At 43.0% G+C, this 14,787-nt stretch overlaps 1 pseudogene; it reads left to right on the forward strand.

The window, feature by feature from the left end:
- The first annotated feature begins 13,161 nt into the window (after positions 1-13,161).
- On the forward strand, positions 13,162-13,857 carry LOC147458926 (uncharacterized; annotated as a pseudogene).
- The last annotated feature ends 930 nt before the right edge of the window (positions 13,858-14,787 follow it).

Below are 14,787 nucleotides of genomic sequence, written 5' to 3' on the forward strand. Positions count from 1 at the left end.
AGAGTGATGACAGCCGCTGAAAAGGGTTTCAGCGCAACTGAGCAATTGGTGCTAGCTCTTAAGTTTGCAGTGGAGAAGTTTCGGGCTTACTTACTTCAGAGACAATTTGTGGTGATCACAACTGAGGAGGTTTTTCCATATGCCCTACAACACATGGAATTGTCTCAAAGAATAGCAAAGTGGGTGGTGCAGCTTCAAGAGTTTGACTACACACTACAAGTAGAGGATTCCACCCGTGCTTGTTTGGCAGATGTCCTCACACAAAGGTGTTATGAGAAGGCCAAGAAAGAGGCACCTAGTAAGGTACCGCCTATCCCGGAGCCTGAAGTTCTACTGGGAGCACACAGAATAGCAAAGTGGGTGGTGCAGCTTCAAGAGTTTGACTACACACTACAAGTAGAGGATTCCACCCGTGCTTGTTTAGCAGATGTCCTCACACAAAGGTGTTATGAGAAGGCCAAGAAAGAGGCACCTAGTAAGGTACCACCTATCCCGGAGCCTGAAGTTCTACTGGGAGCACACAGTCTGTATTTTGATGGGGCTTACAAGAGGACCAAAGACAAGGCATCAGCAGGCATAGTAATATTAGGTCCAGAGAAGGAGAAGATCTTTGCAAAAGGGTTTCATCTAAAAGAGGTTCATTCTAACAATGAGGCAGAGTACCATGCCCTTGTTTTAGGGTTGCAATGTTGTCTTTCTCAGGGCATCACAAAGCTAAATGTTTTTGGTGACTCCATGTTGATTGTTAAGCAAATGGTTGGTGTATGGGCCTGTAAAAATGACAAATTGTCTGTTAAGATGAGGGAAGCAAAGGCCTTGTTGAAGGGTTTTAAAGAAGTTCGAGTGCACTTTGTACCTAGAGATCAAAATCGAGAAGCAGATGCCTTAGCAGGTGAAGAACTACAAACTCTCATAGTAGGTGCTATCCTTGTGAAAAGTCCTTTATACCAGGGAAAGGAGGAGCTGCATGATTTACTTTACTTTCTTGGGCATTGTGAAGCACCCTCTGGTATGAGTAAAAGTGAACGTAGGTGGTTGGCAAAAAAGGCTACCAGCTATAGCTTAGTGAATGAGGACTTGTATTGTAGAGGGAAAGATGCTGTCTTAAGGAGAGTTCCTGCATCCCAAGAGATAAAGGATATTTTGTTTAGTTGTCATGAAGGTGTGTGTGGTGGCCACTTTGCACAAGAGATTACTAGCAGAAAGATTTTACAAGCAGGGTTCACGTGGCCAAGCCTCCATCGAGATGTACAACATTGGTGCCGCACATGTGAGGTTTGCCAAAAAGCTGGACCAAGGCGTCTTACCCATGAAAATCAGCATCCAATCAAAACCTATGGGCCATTTGAAAAATGGGGGATAGATGCAATAGGGCCACTACCTTGCACTCAATTAGGGAAGGAATACATCATTATGGGGGTGGAGTACATGACCAGATGGGCAGAAGCTCGTCCCACAAAGCGCATCACAGCCAAGGACGTGAGTGATTTCATTTTTGAATGCCTTTGTTGCCGTTTTGGCACACCTTTGGAGATTCTCTCGGATAGGGGACCGGGATTTCGAGCTGATTTAGTCGGGCAATTGATGAGCAAGTTAAAAATCAAGCGCAGGCACTCTACACCATACTACCCTCAGTGCAATGGTCTTGTGGAAAAGGTAAATGGTCTTATATGTAAAATCATCACTAAGCAAGTGCATTTACATCCTAAGGCATGGGACAAACACCTAGATGCAGCACTTTGGGCCTCCAGAACATCCTTTAAAACATCCTTGGGGTATACACCTTTTCACTTGGTTTACGGGCAAGAGGCACTATTGCCTATAGAAGTGGAGCTAGCGAGCCTCCGAGTTCTAAAAGCACATCAAGAGGATAGTCAAGAGAAGCAGGTGGAAGGAAGAATCATCGATTTGGAGAGGTTAGGGCTAGATCGAGAGTCAGCAGTGAAGTACTATGCAGCCGAGGCAGAGAAGAAACGAAAGAAGTTCAATCGCAACCTTGTCAAGAAAGATATCAAGGAAGGTTCTTTGGTGCTCAGATACGACAATCGCTTTGATTGCAGGAACGATGGTAAGTTCTTGCTTAAGTGGGAAGGCCCTTTTGTAGTGATACAGAGGTTCTCAAATGGTAGTTACCAACTAGGTGACCTAGATGGTAAGGTACATCAGACCCCGGTAAATGGTTGGCGATTGAAGGCCTACCAATGTCGTCTTTCACAGCCATATGCTGGTGAAATCAATGCTAAGGGTGGTTCAAAGGAGAGCTCATCATATTCGAGCTCCAACTAAGGTAACAATCATGTACATAGTCGTTTCAAAATAAAAATATTAAAAAAAATAAAAGAAGACAAAAAAAAGAGGAAAAAAAGAGAAGAAAAATAGAAAAAAAGAGAATGCTACCAGTGAAAGCGGATATTGACAATGGATGGGGTATGGCTTTCAAGGGTCTAGGAGACCAGTTGTTAGTCATGGATGGATACAATTATTCATCAGAAAGGACTAAACAAGGTGCATCAGCCAAGAAAGCAGTAACATGGCAAATTCAATTGGTACCAGGTGGGTAATTATTCAAGAGAACCCTCTTGTAGCACAACCTACAGCTAGAGGCATCAAATACCTCTAGCTTAAGGGGGAGGGCTATATGATGCATGGTTTTTAGGACCCCTTCTGAAGATGCAATAAAGGCACAGTCAGTTGTTGGGGAGATGAGGATACTCTAGTCCAAGGGATCTCGAAAGAGAAGAAAAATCTACTTCACAAGCACCAAAGAGTAAAAAGTGCCATGGACAGAAGATACGTGGGAACGAGCTCTTATGCATGCCTACAACCTATATCTTACAGAATAGCCCATTCTAGGTGTGAATTTCTAGTGAAATTTACACGAGGATGTTCGTGTGGACTCATAGCACAGCATACTCCGTTTTCACTTTTTTACCGACAGTAAATATTTTTTACCTACAGTAAATATTTTTCACCTACATGGTAAATACAAATCACTTTTTACCTACAGTAACTTTTTTTACCCATGGTAAATATTTTTTACTGCACCATAAGTATTTGGTAGGTAACAGTTCACTGTTACTAGAAGTAGTGATTGGGCATCAACAATGTAGTTACAGGAGGAGAAAAGGGGAAAATCTTATGGTAAAGGTGAGTCAACAGGGATAAAGACTTTTGAGTTGAAAAGAGACATGTTGATTTTTTCAAAGAACACATGTCAAAAGAAGCCATGGTTGAGGATTTTTTGAGAGTTTGATATTCAGGAGGACCCAGCAGGTCCCGCCCTGACATGTGCAGAACCTCCAGTTTCAACAGCCACCTTACTTGCTCTTAAATGCTGGTCAAGGCCTTATCCCCATGTGTCACAATCAGAAAAATCAGCATTTACCCTCCCCTCTCACATCACTCTAGAGAATATCTTGATGGTGACATATCAGGTGACCTCAATCTGTTGACCACCCTAAGCAAAAAGTAACCCCAATCAGCGGATTTAAGCATGTTTATCCCTAATCCTAAACCCTCTCAGAAACCTATATAAGGAGGCCTTCTCTCACTCAAAACCAACACTTCCCCCACTTCACCAAGCAATGAAGCTATGACGACATTGCTCACAACGAGAAGCTATGGATGGAGCTCTACTCTCTCTCCCTCTCTCTCCCTCCCTCTAGTATGCTACATTACTAGCCCTAAAACCTAAATAAGGAGTCTTCTCTCATGCTCCATGGCCACCATCCTCGCCATCATTCTCTAAGGTATTGATGTGTTGCTAGTAGGATCATACCTACTTGCTGGGTTGATTGTCTTTGACAAGGGATTATGCCATCCTTGGCTTGCTTCTCTATATCCTTGTTATGTATGATCAGATGCCGTTGTATTGTTAAGCTGATGTCTTGTGTATATATATGCTACATAATGTCCCTAAGCTTCGTTTCTATGTGTTTTGCCATATGTTTTGATGCCATCATAATGCCAGAAGTCTCACTTGCCTATGTGCACTATGTGTGAGGTCCCTAAACCTCTTAATTTAGGGTGGTGCCCCCTTTGTTTTGTTCTTTGCTTGTTTGCATGAGGCGTGGTTTGTGGAGTGTGCACGAGTACAGAGGCCACCCGATTGCACTGCTCTTTTTCCCGCTATCATGGTCCATGACTCAAAATTTGGCTTGCAAAGACTTCTTTGAGTTTTTTGTAATTTTCCAAGTTATAGGTGCTCATTTTGATTCATACTTGATTTTTGGCATGTAATAGGTGTGTACACATGATAGGTGAGGTGATGATAGAATTTCCAAGCAAAAATAGTGCAAAAGTAAATAATCGCGATTATTTACAACAGTCGCAATTTTCTTGCAAAACTTAAAATTTTTGACATAAACATATTCTATACACCTAAAACAAGTCCTAAATTGAATTTGATTAAGTTTGGTCTTGTCGGCATCACTTTGTGCTTTGTTGACTTTGAAATCACTGATTTTTATGACTACATTGCCTGTTGAGTTGGTTTGACACTTGTGAGGCTTTGGACTTGTCTGCAACATAGTTGTGAAGCAACTCATCCAATTCTGGCTCATTTGGAATCAGTTTGACCTCGTATATCGAATTTGACGCTTTGTAGCCTTCAAACCGTTTTCTGCTTTTCGAGGATTTTGCTTGATTGATTTCACGAAACCAATCATATACATTGTCTGTAAACCTCGTAGGCAAGGTGTCTATGGAGTCAAAACCAATTTCTCGTATCTGCCAAAAACCTAGCTTTTCTATTGGGGATCCCCTCGACCCCTGTCGAATGGTCAACTGATGATATAGAAAGGTTCTATTATGTTAGGGTATGCTACAATTCAAATCCCATCTGATTTGGTCAAGCTGACAGGCCGCTATGGTCAGTTTTTGTGCATAGGTCTTCGTGCACTGCTCGGATTCTAGGGTTTTTTAAAGGGGTTTAGACTAGCTACCTGCCGTACAAAATGGATCATTGATGAGTAAAGAACTTACCCCTTATGTCTCGTGTGAGACGGTGCTGAAAACACGCAACTGTAGACTCCGGAAAGTATGCGCGAAAGAGGTCAAAAAGCTCTCTTTGCAAACACTACAACATAACCCAAAGTTAACGACGCCCGTACCTTTCCATGTTCATATCGACGTTCTTACACTCCGTCGATATGCGTGTCGATAACTGCATCGATATGGACGTGAAAATACGCGTGGAAAGGTAAAATTTTCCACGCATATATCGACGCTCTTATCGACGCGCATATCGACGGACATATCGACGCTAAAAATTTGGGGGGAAAAAAGGCGAACCCGCGTGCAGGGGCCATTTTTGCCCTCAACGCGTGCGTTCTCAGATCTTGGCCGAAACCTGCGCAATAGGTTTCGGCCAACAGGTATTATGGCACTCTTCTCCCCCCCCAACCCCTCTCTCTCTCTCTCTCCACATCGTATGTGTGTGTGTGTGTAGGAAAGAGATAGATAGATAGAGAGAGAGAGAGAGAGAGAGAGAGAGAGAGAGAGAGAGAGAGAGAGAGAGAGAGCGGTGTGTGTGTGTTTGTGTAGGAGAGAGAGAGAGAGAGAGAGAGAGAGAGAGAGAGAGAGAGAGAGAGAGAGAGAGAGAGAGAGAGAGAGAGAGAGAGAGAGAGAGAGAATTATGGTTTGCGTAAAAAATTAAAATTAAAGAAAGAAATGAAATGAAATGTTATATTAACTCTTCAAAAGGCCAAAGTGACCTATGAGACCAGAAAGTTATGATGTGGTAGATTTGATACAAAGTCAGAATAACAAGATGATAAAATGACAAAATAAAATATTATGGAATCCTAAACTGCTGGGTGTGGACTAAGCAGTTAAAACAGCTAGCTAGGATAGGTAGATCATAGGAGATCCAACATCTGTCGCGTTGGCGGACCTCATCAATCTCCTCCATGGTCAATAGTCTGACCGGGCGTTGTGCATGTCGAGCCAAAGTGACCTGGATCGTCTGATGCAGCCTCTGTCGATGTTGTGTAGTCTGGCCTCCGCAGTCGTGGGCGTCTGGATCTCCCTAGCTCAGTCGCTCGTTCGATCAGTATGTAGAGAGATAGGGAAGTAGACAACGAGAGAGAGAGAGAGAGAGAGAGAGAGAGAGAGAGAGAGAGAGAGAGAGAGAGAGAGAGAGAGAGAGAGAGAGAGAGAGAGAGAGAGAGAGAGAGAGAGAGAGAGAGAGAGAGAGAGATAGATAGATAGATAGATTTTTATTATCGTCCTTGGAGGTCAAATATGACCTATGGGACCAAAGTTACATGTGATGTAGTATGTGTATGGCTGATGAGTGACTCTCGATGCTCCAAAATTGTAGTGATGAGAGTCGCAATGGAGAGCCCACACTTTGGCTGGGAGAGGAAAGTGTGTAGGTCTAAGTTATGGCTGAAAATGTGAGAGAAGCAAGTTCGGATGTGATCAAAAGCTGAGCACTCTAGTAGTGTGTGGTACTCAGACTCTCGAACTTGCAGTGAGCATAATGTGCACAATCGATTTGACTCTTCTCCATTGCCCCAACGCCCTATCTCGCATCGAAGGAAATGGGAGCTAAGCCGAATTGCTGCGATAGTGCGTATCGTGGACAAGGGAATAGGCTCAAGCATGTAAGTGTGAGTACGGTTTCCTCTCTCAGCGAAGAACATGGTTTTGTAGTTGGGGGCAATATAGGTGGTGTAATGTATGAAGCGTGACCCACCGGATTTCTCCCAAGCTGTAATACATTGGCGTTGTAGAAAAGCTTCATTCACTTGAGAGTCAATTGAAGCATCATGTAGCAAGTGTAATGCATCCCATCTCCCAAACCACTTCTTTATGTCTTGCATCCATCCCGTGCTCAAGATCTTGCTTTTATGCGTCTTTTGAACTTTTTTGCTTGCTTCCCATGCAATTGTAGGAAGTCGATGTGAGGGGTTTTGACGCATCTTTATCATGTACTCCACAACCCTTTCCATGCCCATAACCTCAATTGGAAGAGATCCCGACTCAAGAAGTAAGAGCATATATGGTGTTTGTGTCTTAACTTGGAGAAAGTTTGTAAGAAAACGCTTTTGGACATTCTCAAAGTCTTTCCAAGTAGACTTTGAGATGCTCCCGCCCCACACTTCAACTCCATAAAGAAGAACCGGTGTCACCAATGCATCAAAAAGATACTTCTTGAGAACCCAACACTTGATGTTTCCCGCATTACACATGTTCTCAAATGCATAATATGCTCTCTTTCCCGCTTCCAAACGACGCATAGCACATTCATGCCACTTGTGATTGGATGGAACCTCAAGGCCAAGGTACTTAAAGCTCTCAACAACTTCAAGTGTCTCGTTGTTGTACACAATGCATGGCTTCTCCTTATGGTTGGTTTTCACAAGCATAACCTTTGTTTTGGATTCATTTACAATCAGCCCACTATGCAAGCAAAAGTTCTCAAGGACAACCATAAGCTTTTGTGCATCTTCTAAAGTGTGTGCTAGAAGCACTACATCATCCGCATACAACAAAAGCATGATTACCGCATTGCAAATAGTGACCTCTTCAATGCCTTCTTCTTGTATAAAGTCAAGTACCATTTGTTCCAATTGATCGATACATAGACCAAAGAGAGTTGGTGACAATGGACATCCTTGTTTAACCCCAATAGTGCTTACAAAAATTTCTGAAATTTCTCTTCCCATGCGCAATTGACAAATCACCTTCTCATAGATTCGAGAAACCGCAAGCATAAACTCACTTGGCACTTGGAGTTCTTCCATCCTTCTCCACAAATTGTTACGTGGAATCATATCAAAGGCTTTCTTAAAGTCCACAAAACAACAATACAATCGCTTGCCTTTCAACCGACTTTCCTCCATGAGAACACGAAGAGTGACAAGATGATCAATGGTGCTATGGCATCGACGAAAACCAGCTTGTCCCTTTGCACGCTTGTCATTCTCTTCAGCCCAATCACTCAATTTCATCTCCATTATGCACCCAAACAACTTTGCCATAAGAGACCCAATCATTATAGTCCGGTAGTTGCTTACATTCTTTACATCCCCTCCTTTATGCAAAGGCTTAACCCAATTAGTACTCCAATCATAAGGCATACCATGTTGAAGTGCAAGGTTGAACATATCACACATCCACTCATGGGTAAAATCTCCCGTCCATTTGATAATCTCCGGCTTGATACCTTGAAGATCTCCCACTTTGCGAGTGGCCAACTTTTCAAGCCCACCGCATACATCCTCAATAGTAAAAAAAGACGGCATACGTGGGAGTGAACCATAAAATGGCATTTTTTCAGTATTTTCTTGCTCATATAATTGCCTACAATGTGTGTACATATCCACTAGACTCAAGTGACCAAAATTCTCAACCCGCTTGCCTCTCAAGTTTCTCCAAAATCTTCCACATGCATGTGCCTTTTCTTGGACTTGAAATTCTTGTTGCTTTACTTCCCATCTTCTTCTCTTCTTTTGAATCAATGCCTTGTATGTACGCAAATGACTTTGATAGTTGTCTTTGTCCATAGTTGCATCAAGCTTTATCAAGGACTTTTGAGCATCTTGACATTCTTTATCAAACCACCTTTTGCGTGATCTATCTTTGTGGATACCATGGAGATGCTTTATGGCAAAGCATTCTTCCGCACAAGAACAAATAGCTTTCATGAAAGCTTCCCATTTAGTTTCCAATGGTGCATCACATTGAAGCTTTGTCATCCATAATTTTTGCTCAACCATTTCAATGTACATTGGTGCCCGTTTGAAATCCATACATAGTGATAACTTCTCTTTCCTTTGGTTGAGATTATCATGCTTAGTTGCTTCTCCACATGAAAGGTCAATACATAAGGTGCGATGGTCGGATTCCGGGGTCCATTGACCAAACATAAAACTCTTTATGCGATACATGATGGCTTCAGAGAGTAGCATATAGTCAATCACACTATCCCCATTATGTCTTCTACATGTAAATCCATTGGTTCCACTCCACAAAGATACACCATTGGCAATGAGCATACCCGTGCTATTACACATGTGTAAAAGTAACTTTCCATAGTGATCCGGCTCTTTCTCATCCATTGAAGTACGATCATACAAGTGAACTTCCTCCAACTCCCTTGAAATGTATGGCATATCAAATTGTTGAGTATCATGTTGCAATGTTTTTGTGCGAGCATTTATATCCCCAAATACAATAACATCACCTTCACCTTTGAAATAAGCAATGTCCTCTTCCAAATCAGAAAATGGTTGATCTCTATCCATGCAAGCATAAAAGGGAGAATCATGATGAGGAATGTAGCAACCGGCTACAAAAATGGGTGCTATTTTTGGTGTCATAATTTTCAGCCATACATAACGTTTGTACTTGTCATCTTTCACAATTGATACAAAATCTTCCAATCCTTTCTTAACCATACATGCTAACCCTCCTTGTCCTCTTCGTTGCTTGAGATTCTTTGACCACATCAATGAATGTACATTGTAATCCTCCAAGCCGTTAATCCTTTGTGTATCATGCTCCCAAGTTTCAACAAGAAGTACAACATCGGCTTTGCTTGTTAGTTCATCAATGCCAACCCCCGCATTCCATGGGTATCCATTACAATTCCAAAAGCATATTTTCAATTGTAACTCGGTCTCATAGGTCACGCATCCCTATTTGCTTGAGAGACTTGCCTCCTCCTTGGGCACATTTTCTTCATGAGAGATCTCCTTGTTTTTATTATTCTTTTCCTCATATGCCTTGCGACGCATATTTTGTTGCTTAATAGTGCGATCTTCACATACAAAACATTTTGTATCCCTCAAATAGATCCAACTATTATCAAGGATAATCTTTCGCTTGGTCTCATCCGGCATGGTGCATACAATTGGCCGTTCTCCCGAGCGAGGAGCTCCTTGCTTCCCCACTCTATGTGCTCCATATACCATAACTCCGGACATGCCAAAGTGGGTTTTGAAGAAATCTTCAATAACAATGGCAAGAGAAGGAGGTGTCTCTAACTTCTCTTCGGGAATGAGAGAGAGAGAGAGAGAGAGAGAGAGAGAGAGAGAGAGAGAGAGAGAGAGGGAAGTGGAGAGCGAGACAGAGAGAGAGATAGGGAAATAGGGAGAGAGAAAAAGATAGGGAATAGAGAGAGAGAGAGAGAAAGAGAGTGATATATATATATATATAATATATATATATATATAGAGAGAGAGAGAGAGAGAGAGATAGGGAATAGAGAGAGAGAGAGAAAGAGAGTGATATATATATATATATATATATATAGAGAGAGAGAGAGAGAGGGAATAGAGAGAGAGAGAGAGAAAGAGAGTGATATATATATATATATAGAGAGAGAGATAGGGAATAGAGAGAGAGAGAGAAAGAGAGTGATATATATATATATATCGAGAGAGAGAAAGAGAGTGATATATATCTCTCTCTCTCTCTCTCTCTCTCTCTTTCTCTCTCTATTTTCGTATTTCCCTATCTCTCTCTCTGTCTCGCTCTCCACTTCTCTATCACTCTCTCTCTCTCTCTCTCTCTCTATTTTCGTATTTCCCTATCTCTCTCTCTGTCTCGCTCTCCACTTCTCTATCTCTCTCTCTCTCTCTCTATATATATACTATATATATATAGTATATATATAGTATATATAGTATATATAGTATAATATATATATAGTATATATAGTATAATATATAGTATATATAGTATATATATACTATATATATACTATATATAGTATATATAGTATAATATATATTAGTATATATAATATATATATATATAGTATATATAGTATAATATATAGTATATATAGTATATATATATATATTATATATATATAGAGAGAGAGAGAGAGAGTGATAGAGAAGTGGAGAGCGAGACAGAGAGAGAGATAGGGAAATACGAAAATAGAGAGAGAGAGAGAGAGAGAGAGAGAGAGAGAGAGAGAGAGAGAGAGAGAAAGTGATAGAGAAGTGGAGAGCGAGACAGAGAGAGAGATAGGGAAATACGAAAATAGAGAGAGAAAGAGAGAGAGAGAGAGAGAGAGAAAGGGAGATAGAGAGAGCGAGATCGAGAGAGAAAGAATGAGAGATAGGGTACGTAGAGAGAGAGAGAGAGAGAGAGAGAGAGAGAGAGAGAGAGAGAGAGAGAGAGAGATAACTAGAGATAGCTACAGAGATAGAGAGAGAGAGATAGATAGTAGATAGAGAAAGAGAGAGAAAGAGTTAGGTTGGCTGACCAATTGCATGTGTGAAAAGGACAGAAACTCTCTCTATCTCTCTCTCTCCCTCTAGAAGAAACTATGGAACTAAAAGAGGCAAAGGGGTTTTGCCTGCTACATGCATTGCCATGTACACCTGGGAGCGCACGTATGTGTCTACCCATATAGGATTTGACCAATAAAGACGAGATTTTGACCCAGTGGTCCTCATCTCCGTACACCTTTGGACCGAGGTGTACGGAGATTGGGCAAGACTAGAGAATGCGAGGTAGTTTACATTGTGAGGAGTATATATATTAAAACAACATTCATAATCATTGTAGATGGCAACGTCATCAACTAACATGGAGGAAAAGATTGCATGCTCGTGCACGCTCTGCAAGTATCAAATACTGCGCAAGCGTAGGATATGTAATGAGCATGTGCACAAGTACGGAGAGTTTGCTAAAGAAACCGTACAGAATCTACTATATGACTCCTACGGAATGGGCATTGATTTTCGCGATATAGCACCTACATCTGAGAGAGAGAGAAAAAGGATTATGCGTGAAGGTCCGACCAATATAGAGCCAAGGATGGAAGCAGAAAAGGACTTACAGACAGAAGACGACGGCATGGAGGAGATGCTGGATACCTTCTTCCAGAGAAGTGAGGAGAACGCTAACGAAGCAGCACCAAAAGCCGTGCGCCTATCTCCTGAAGACATGTTGAAGAAGTTGGCACGTTAACCAATTTATGAAGGCACCAAAATATCGACGCTTCGTACTTGTCTGGCGTTTTTGAATCTTTAGTCAGTGTATGGGTGGTTAGATGCAAGCGTCACTGCTTTGTTTAGGTACGTATTTTACAAAAGAGATTTTCCGATTGCAACGGTGACATGCTTAGAGAGCTTTTTAATTTAATGTGGCTTAAACAGGTTGTTGCGGGAGCAACTTCTCCCGGCTGGCAATGAAATGCCCCCCTCCAGGCCAGACACAAAGCAACTATTGACCTCAGTTGGCTTGGACTACAACAAAATTCATGCATGTCCAAATGATTGCATTCTTTTTCGCAATGAATTCGCAGATTGTCTGTCGTGTCCTAAGTGCGGAGCAATGCGCTACAAACAAGATGCAGTTGGCGAGATAGTGCCAACTAAAGTGTTGCGGCATTTCCCTATTATTCCTAGGATAAAAATCATGTTTCGTTGTGGTTCCATTGCAAAGTTGATGCAGTGGCATTCTACGAATAGATCCACTGACGCAACATTTAGGGTGCCCGCTGATTCAAAGGCCTGGAGGCAACATTGAAGATACTTGGCCACATTTTAAGAGTGAACCACACAATTTGCGTTTGGGCATGGCAATAGATGGAGTCAATCCATTTGGCTTGAGAAGCTCGTCATGGAGCACTCATCATTTTTGTAGGCAGGTACAATCCACAGCCGTTGGATGTTCTTTCTAGAGCAGTTCATGAAAACACTTAAGGGTTTTGTTCGCCAAAAAGCACGTCCAGAGGGGAGCATGGCAGAAGGATGGCTGGTGCAAGAGTCTCTTGTATTGACGGCTGAATTTCTATCCGTTTCTGACCCAGAAATGCCTCGACTATGGAGTGATGAGGAGGATGCAAGACTTGTGGGAGAGGAGCCGCAAGGGCAAGGGGTGCCGAAGAAAATGAACAACGCCATGCGAGAAAAGATCATGAAGTTCTGTATACTAAATTCAGCGCCGATGCAAAAATGGCTTGAAAGGTACGAAGAAGAGAAAGAGAGACGCAATAGGGAGCGACAAGATTTCAGGCGAAGCCGAACGACTAGAGGCTTACCCTTGCCAGATTATCTCGCTCCTCTACCTGAATTCCCTACAATGGCATGGTTGGACAAGACAGTGAGAGTAGCTTGACAGATCGGAGAACCCATATCTCTAGAAGAGGAAGAGCTGGCTATTGGATGTGACTGGAAGTATCATACATACATGGCACTGTGGTCGCATGGAAAGCATTTCAGAACACAACAAATTGACAGCAGAAGAAACACGTTTGATAGTGGGGTAATGGTTAGTTTCATGCAAAAGAGTAGGGCCAGTGCTAGAGACACGAATGAGAGCACTAGCAACCTGGATTACTGTGGTCTGGTGTCAGATATCCTGAAAGTAAGCTTCAGGCGGTTTGAGATGTTTTTGTTGGATGTGAAGTGGTTCAAGGTGATTACTTCTGGTCACAATGCAACGATACATAGAGATGGAAACTAACTTGTGCAAATAGATTCTACAAAGGTTTGGACAGATGTGAGCGACACATTTGCTGTCCCCGAACATTGTGAGCAAGTGGTCTTTGTACCGGACCCTCGAGAGCGACAATGGTGGTTTGTGGTTCAGGTTGCTCCAAGAAATAAACAACTATTTGAAGGGCAAGAGCTCCTGAAGGAAAGTCACTCAGACGACGTCCATACTACTGTGACATTAGATGAGATGGACAAAGGTATGGCAGAGGAAGCTGACATATATATAAGGGATGACGCAGACGAGGCAGAATTGACACTTGTAGATGAAGATGCAATGGATGAAGACAATCTTCCAAAACGAGTTGGGGCAGAGTTATGTTTGCAATTAGAGATAGACGAAGATACGGTGCAAGATCTTATCGATGATGCCTCACTCGTCGAGGCCTAGGCCTGTAAGTGTTTGTGTGAAGACGTTGATTTAAAAATAAGCTTAAAGTTAATTTAAACAACTGTGTTCTGACGCTTTATTTTACTTTCTTTGTGCAGGACTTTAGTATGGCAGACCAGTTTCTAGATCCCACTTCTATGAGGGCAGATGCATTCATGGGCTTCGTCACACGGATGACGCCTGCTCAGATGGTAGAGGCTTCTCAGTACCGGGTAGCCAGAGGCACGGGTACTACGCCTCCAGGCTTCACACCCGAGGGTCCGACGCCTAGGGGGGGGGACACCTATGGGGGGGGGAAGGGGGACGCCTATGGGGGGGAGGACGCCTACGGGTACGACGTCTGCTTCTCCCATCATGGCCGCTTCAACACCTAGGGGTGGGGCAGAGGCGGGTACGTCCTCATCTCCGCAGCACAGGCGCACTCGCCGATCTCGACGATCGTTAGGTGGAGGTGGTGGTTGCTGTGGAGGAGGGTCCACAGATGCTTCGACCCCTCCTCGCTCATGACCCCCTTCCTACCGAGACACACCTCTCGACACACCTCTTGGCACACCTCGGACACCTTGGGGGGCACACGATCCTAGTGCCTCCAAGCTCTATACTGTATGGACAGATGGTTCTGTTGACATGGATAGAGTCGGGACTGAGATGAGACAGCGGATTCGCCAGCTCGCGGAGCTGCAGTTTTCGACCAGCATTCTGACGTCTTAGGGTGAGCAGGATAAGAAAAAATTCAATTACATAGTGGAGACCATCTTGAGAGAGTACCAGCCTGCTCCGGGTTCAAACGTTGTTCCGAGGAGGTGGATCAAGGGTGTTGCACGGAACACCGTGAAACATCGACGAGATGCAGCTCGGAAGGCTTTCAAGACCGGCTCGCCGAAGCCTTCGGGCATCCCACACGAGACGTGGCTGCAGATCAGGGAGGAT

This window comes from Adiantum capillus-veneris, chromosome 4 (assembly GCF_014529385.1).
Source record: "Adiantum capillus-veneris isolate H3 chromosome 4, ASM1452938v2, whole genome shotgun sequence".
In the NCBI taxonomy this organism is placed as follows: Eukaryota; Viridiplantae; Streptophyta; class Polypodiopsida; order Polypodiales; family Pteridaceae; genus Adiantum; species Adiantum capillus-veneris.